Here is a 6,622-nt window from a genome sequence, read left to right on the forward strand (position 1 = left end):
AACCCATATGCTTGATAGCCAATTCATAAGGTGAGTTTGCACAATTTCTCAGCCCATGTATGTTCCAATTAAACAACCATAATATTTTACTCCAAAAGTTGGATCAGGAAAACTCAACTTCATTTGAATGAAAACTCATATAACCTTAATTGGATAGGTTGTAGACATAATTCATTATATGCCAAGAGATATAGTGTATCAAATGACCTTTATGTGAATTCATTCAATAACTTGGCCAAAGGAATGCTTTGAACTTAACTTGGTGTTGGAGGTCCCTTATGACCTTAGATTTCTTTAGATACTCTTGATGAAATTTGTAATGGACTTTATAGACATGAAAAAGTGGAACATCACCTGGTTCAAGCTCATATACTTACGACAAATGATTCAGATTTTAAGGGTATAGTTGTGAGGTGTTATAGAATGATTCAAGTCTTAGGTCAAAAATTTTTAGGGTGTTACGATATCTCTCGCTTGGGATTATTCATCCTCGAACTACGGTTAAACTAAGAGGAAAGGAAAGGAGTTACTCTTACTAACTTGTGATTTTTAAATTTGCCTACTAACATAGGTGGAACTATTTCATACTAAGAATTTGGAACTGTCTATAACACATAATTTACAAACGATACTGGTTCGAACATACTCACACTTTATATGAAGTTATTTGACATAAAAAAAGTGTATATGGGCATGAAGTAAACACATGACCAGTATGGCTTAAGCAATGTGACTGCTAGGTTTCAAGAATACCAATACATCTAAACCAAGCCGTCGTTTATGAATATTGCACATCATTAGCTGCAAGTGATAACTCATATAAGGGTTTATGACTACTCTTACCAAGTTCTAAGTTGAATTGTGTGCTTGTGCTGTGTTACAGCCTAACTTGAAATCACAAAGTGCTAAGCATAAGAAGTTTATACTATTCTAAACAACAAGATTCAGGTTTTATACCTTTATTGAACGAATATTACTCCTTATCATTGTATTCAACCAACATTGAGTCCTAATCAAGAAACACCTAATGTATATACATTCATACATATGTTACCAACACCACATTAAAGACTACAACTATAACCACTCCAAGAAATTTTACTAACCAATTGTATTAAGAATTTCTCATTCTCTCATCATATCTACCAACTGAAATTTCACGCATTACTACCAGAAAACTAACTAATTACTATCATCTAACTATTGTTCATAGTAAAAATTCCATCTCATTATCCCACATTTATAATATTAGATGGAATAAGCAAACCATCACTACCAAAAAAAAGAAACATCAACATTGACCTTCTATCATTACCCAACTACTATCATCAATGATATTATCAAAATAAAAGGATCACTGATGGAGCTTACAGCCAAAGATCATAAGCATGATTGATTCGAGATATTTTGTATAAAAATATGAATGACATAACATTATTTAGCTAGATGTTGAGGGTAAATCATGAGCTCATGATATTGAGCATACTATTAAATATGATTCATATCTGAATAGGTTCACATCATGAGGCTGAAGTTCATAACTTTTTGACATAAGCTTGAGATCAATGGCCTAACGTAATTGCCCCTTATTATAGGAACTGAGTATGTATGTTAATCTATCTGAAGTGTGTGAATTCAAAGACACAATCATGATATTTAAAACATCAACATGATGTTGTCACAACTGAACTTTGAGGAATACGCTGGAGTATGATTGAACTGACATAACACTAGAATCACTATCAGATTGTAACAGTTAAGTAACTTGGTTTCTTATCTGATTATACCCCTCTTATGTATGAAGCTGATACTTTAATGCTATTGATCTATTCCATCATTTCTAAACTAGATTATATTTGATGTACTCTAATACTTGGCAAAGTCTAACATCATGGCTACAGAACTCTCCATATGTAGGTACTAAGATTCCTTCTAAGACCTCTTTCTTAGATGCTTCTCTAAACCTCTTCTCAATGACTTATAAAGTGGCTTAGTCTAACTCTTAATAGTTTGAATTCTCCTTCTTAGCCTATTAATACTGCCTTCTATGTTACTATCCACTCAACTGGAGGAAGCGTCAATTATATTTAAAAGACTAACCATCAGTTATATATGATCCTTCAACCAACCTCTAAAGGGTAATAAATAATGCCTACATCAGCCTTCTGCACATTGGCAGCTTGAAAATACTATCGAGGCATTCATCAAAAAATTATAACATTAATTTGAACCTTGTCTAACTACATACAATTTCAGGTACACCTCTTAATGCTCTTGCTAATATAATGACAAAGTCACTCTTTGTTGCTCTCATCTAAGGGTCACAATATCACTCTTGCATCACTCACATTTATTGAAAATTAACACCTTAACTTTTAACCTACTTTATGTCAAGCCTTCTAGATCAAATATTAAAACTAACATCATCGCCCTCATATACCTTCATTTTTTTTATCACAACACTCATCCAAAATTCAACCTTAGTGTCTAGTACTAAACACAAATATCAATACAATTTCTCCCATACTATACTAACTCATGACCTCTAGATAACATTAAGAAACACTCACCCTCTAAGACCTCATGAAACTAGTTAATCTTTATATCCAGTCTACTTAATTACAGATTACCATCACATTCCCTTTCACAACTTAAGTACTATTCACTAATTTGTTGGTCTCTCAGGATGTCTTCTTCTTGTTTTCATTCCTTGTCCGTAAATTTCTTTGGGAAGAATTGGAATTTTATCAATTTGGACTGAGTTTTTTTATTGAAAAATTATATATTTAGGATCCTTATGTTATGAGTAAATTGTATTAACATAAACTTATTGATTTATCAATAATTATTTTCATCATATAAATTGTGTATAATTGAATTTTTGGGTTTTTTTCTAGTAAAGATAAAGCTTGATAAAAATTGAGGAATTCAAGATCAATTTTAGTTCTATTTTCAATGAAATTTCATTTTGAGATTATTTCCATTTGATACCATTACTCTTCATATTTTAAATTATTGCGTATTTTCATACAAATAACCAAAATCAATATCTCTCTCTCATGACTCTCCATTGTTTTGGATACTTTTAAGAATTTAATATTAACTCATTTAAATGGAAAATCGTAAAATTAAATCTATCTAAACATTTTAAGTTTGAGTTGTCTCTCCGATCAATATGGTCGCTTCGTTTGACAGGTTAATTTTCCAAATCTGCCCATTTGTTACATACCTCTCATTCAGTACATTTAATTTTAGGCTTAACTCATATAACATTCCTTCACATAATTTACTTATGTATTTCAACTCTCAGCCTTTTACCTCTTGATCAACCTCTTTTATTTAATATTTTTGTATAATCAACTAAAATATATAATAGGTCTAATTCACTCACAGCGAAGCACCATCGAATCTATTATTTCCCCATCACTCTCTTCCTCAAACATTAATTCCCATTTGTTGATATGTTTTTCCTTCTTCTTATATCATGAGTTTTCTAAAGTTTGAATTCTTTAACAATTTCATGAAAAAATAATTTCAAATTCGTATTAATCTAACTGGAAACTAGAGTTTCATTAGAATTTTTAACAAAAAATTTTAAAATGTTTATTTTTATAATATCCTTTTTATAGCCATAAGGAATATCTTTTGTCAGTCGGTTCTCTCATTAGTTTAATGGGTTCATGTTGAATGTTGATTTAAACATAATTAAAGGTTCCTGTTTAGTTGGTAGAGTAACACTTTGTTAGGAGTCCTAGTTGAGTCAAATGATATCTTTGGTTAGTTGCTAATGCTTAGCTTAGTGGATAAGGTTGTGGTTAAGTTAGTGGGTCATGTTTCTCTTAGGTGGTTGAGTCTTAATTCCTATTTAAAGGTTCTATGTAGTTTGTTTAATATATAAGAAATATAACGTGAAAGTTCTCTGCAACTCCTCTTTTATCTTCTTATACGTTGTTTCTTCTTTCTTTATCCTCCAACAGTGCTTTTACAACAAAGATAACTACTACGATGATATCGTTAATTGGGGGAACAGTATATGTTATGTTACGCTCCATTAATTTGAACAGTAAAAAGATTATCCAAAAAATAATAGAATGTGAGACATGACTTATGGTTAATTATACTTTCCTCGGCTTAGTTCCACCACTAGGGATCATTATTTTATTGACCAAAGATCTCGAGCCATGTGAATGAAGAACCCTCAAGGCTCAATGAATATGTATAGTTACGCTAGTTCTGAATTCAAATTAGTTAGTACTATCAGAATTACAGATCGTTAATAAACTGGCAAAAAGCACATAGCTATTTCTTGTTTATCTGAAACAGTTGTACAAAGAAAATTTGATGCAACAAGATAAGAACACATGCCGACTATTTTTGTAATGTGATAATTATAAGGAACACAACCCTAATATTGTTTAAAAAAAGTCTAAATAATATGGGATATTGGCGGAAATCCACTTGTCACCATGTATACATTTCCTAACCATAAAAGTTGACGCAATGAGTGGATTTGTAGTACGGGATGCCCATGTCACACGTTTCCGGGTAACAACAACTGGTCCTCTATTCTTGTACTCTAGAAAATATGGATGGAGATGAACAATGGGTTTCTTTGCAGATTTTGTCCATTTAATCCATCCTTTAGGTCTTATAAACTGGTCTATGTAACATTCCATGACCACTGCCCTAGAGTATTTACCCCATGGTCGACCTAAATAGGTGGTGACGTTATCCATATTCTCCAAATCTCTCGTTGCCTTTATAGTGCAATTTTGAAGAACTATTCCGATTTTATCTTTCTTAAACTTTCTCTTTTGTGCTATGATTGTGTTATGCTGTCTGGCCAATGGAATGTATGCTTTAATTAAGCAGTTTTGGAATAAGGCCTTTGCGTTACTGCAAAGGAAGTCTACCGTTCCATAGATTTCACAATCCAGGAAAAATTTACCGTTTCTTTTGACATATAGAGTGTCTTGATACCCATCAAAGCGACATCTATAGAAAGAAGTCAAATCTGCTTCTAATCTTAATGCCACTTCTTGATACTCTCCTGGTCCAGCATCATTCCTAAAGGTGATGTCTTGGGCTGTGAAGCCACTCCCACGAACCGCTAAAAAAAAATTTAAGAACAAAGAATTATAATTTATCAAAATCAATGAAATCCATTACATAAAGAGGAAAACTTACCCACTGTTGCAGTGTCATAGGTTTTACTGCCGGTGTAGAAGCTTCTATTTCCCGTTATTATTGTAATACCCATTCCTTCTCAAACCAATACTATATTAGTCTTATTTTTATCAACTAGAACGTATTCTCGATATGTGCCTTGTTTAATCTTGATATAGTATGCTTGGACACTTTTAGTCGGGGCTGCAAGTATTACTCCAGTTATAGTCTTGAAATCCCCGGTCCCATGATGAGAAACAACAACATGAGGTGTTTCAGGGATCAACTGACTTTGACAACATAAAACAATAATTGCAGCAACAAATAAAGCAATTAAATTCCCTGCATTGAAAAATTAAACGAATCTGATCAATTCAGCAGGCTTAATGAAAGCATAGACATAGTATTATTTTTTTTTAGTATGAATGAACTACAGTTACAATCTAGAGATATAGAGGAATGATACTGCATAAGGTATTTGATATAACCATCGTAAAGGTGAGAAACAGTCTGGTGCTAACCCAAAAGAACGAAAACTTCGAGTCACTGGAAGGAGCAAGCAGCAAACTTCTTTGCAGTTGAAGCTTATTGTGAATAAATGGACATTTCTTATCAATGTCTACTCTTATACTACATAAAACGACAATAACAACAACAACAACAATAATAATAATAATGATAATAATGACAATAATAATAATAATAATAATAATAATAATAATAATAACAATAATAATAATACGTAATATTAGGATACTAAGTATATTAATCGAGGAAGCTCCATCCGAGTACCAGAAATCGAATGAGAATTTAAAAAAAAAATTAACTGGATAACCTCTTGTTATATTATTAGTTTCAACCTTCAACTTTTTGTAGTCATATTTGGGATGGAAGTTCTAATTAATTATTCCAATGTTGCTAAGGAATTCAAACTTCAAAATTTGCTACTTCTTGTTGTTTACAATTTTCTAATGAAGAATTTAAATAATACTCAGTCTCAACACTCAATTATAACACAACGAACCATTACATCATGGGACAAAATATTGTGCCTTCTTAATATAAAATAATTTAAAAAGAATGATTCTGACCTATCATGATGTTGGAATTCATGCATCAATGTTTAGTCTACCGAAATTGTCTCTTAGTTTTTCAAGAAGTCTCTTTAGAATTTCGTAGTACATGTATCTAGTAAATTGTGATACATGTATATAGTTATTTGCAAGACTTTGTATTTTCTATTTTGAGTAGTATAAATAGTGAAGTAGTTGATGATTATAATCAACTCAAGTGGCCTTAAATTGTGACACATGTATTTATTGATTTGTGCAAGACTTTTTGTTTTCTATTTTGAGTAGTATAAATAGTGATGTAGTTGATATTTGTAATCATCTCAAGTGGCCTTAAGTAGTCTATAATAAACTTGAGCATTCTCTAAAGATATTATTTTCCTTCC

At 31.6% G+C, this 6,622-nt stretch overlaps 1 pseudogene; it reads right to left on the reverse strand.

Moving 5' to 3' along the window:
* Positions 1-4,415: 4,415 nt before the first annotated feature.
* Positions 4,416-5,657, reverse strand: LOC107001364 (annotated as a pseudogene).
* Positions 5,658-6,622: the final 965 nt, after the last annotated feature.

Source organism: Solanum pennellii, chromosome 10, assembly GCF_001406875.1.
Source record: "Solanum pennellii chromosome 10, SPENNV200".
NCBI classification, from domain to species: Eukaryota; Viridiplantae; Streptophyta; class Magnoliopsida; order Solanales; family Solanaceae; genus Solanum; species Solanum pennellii.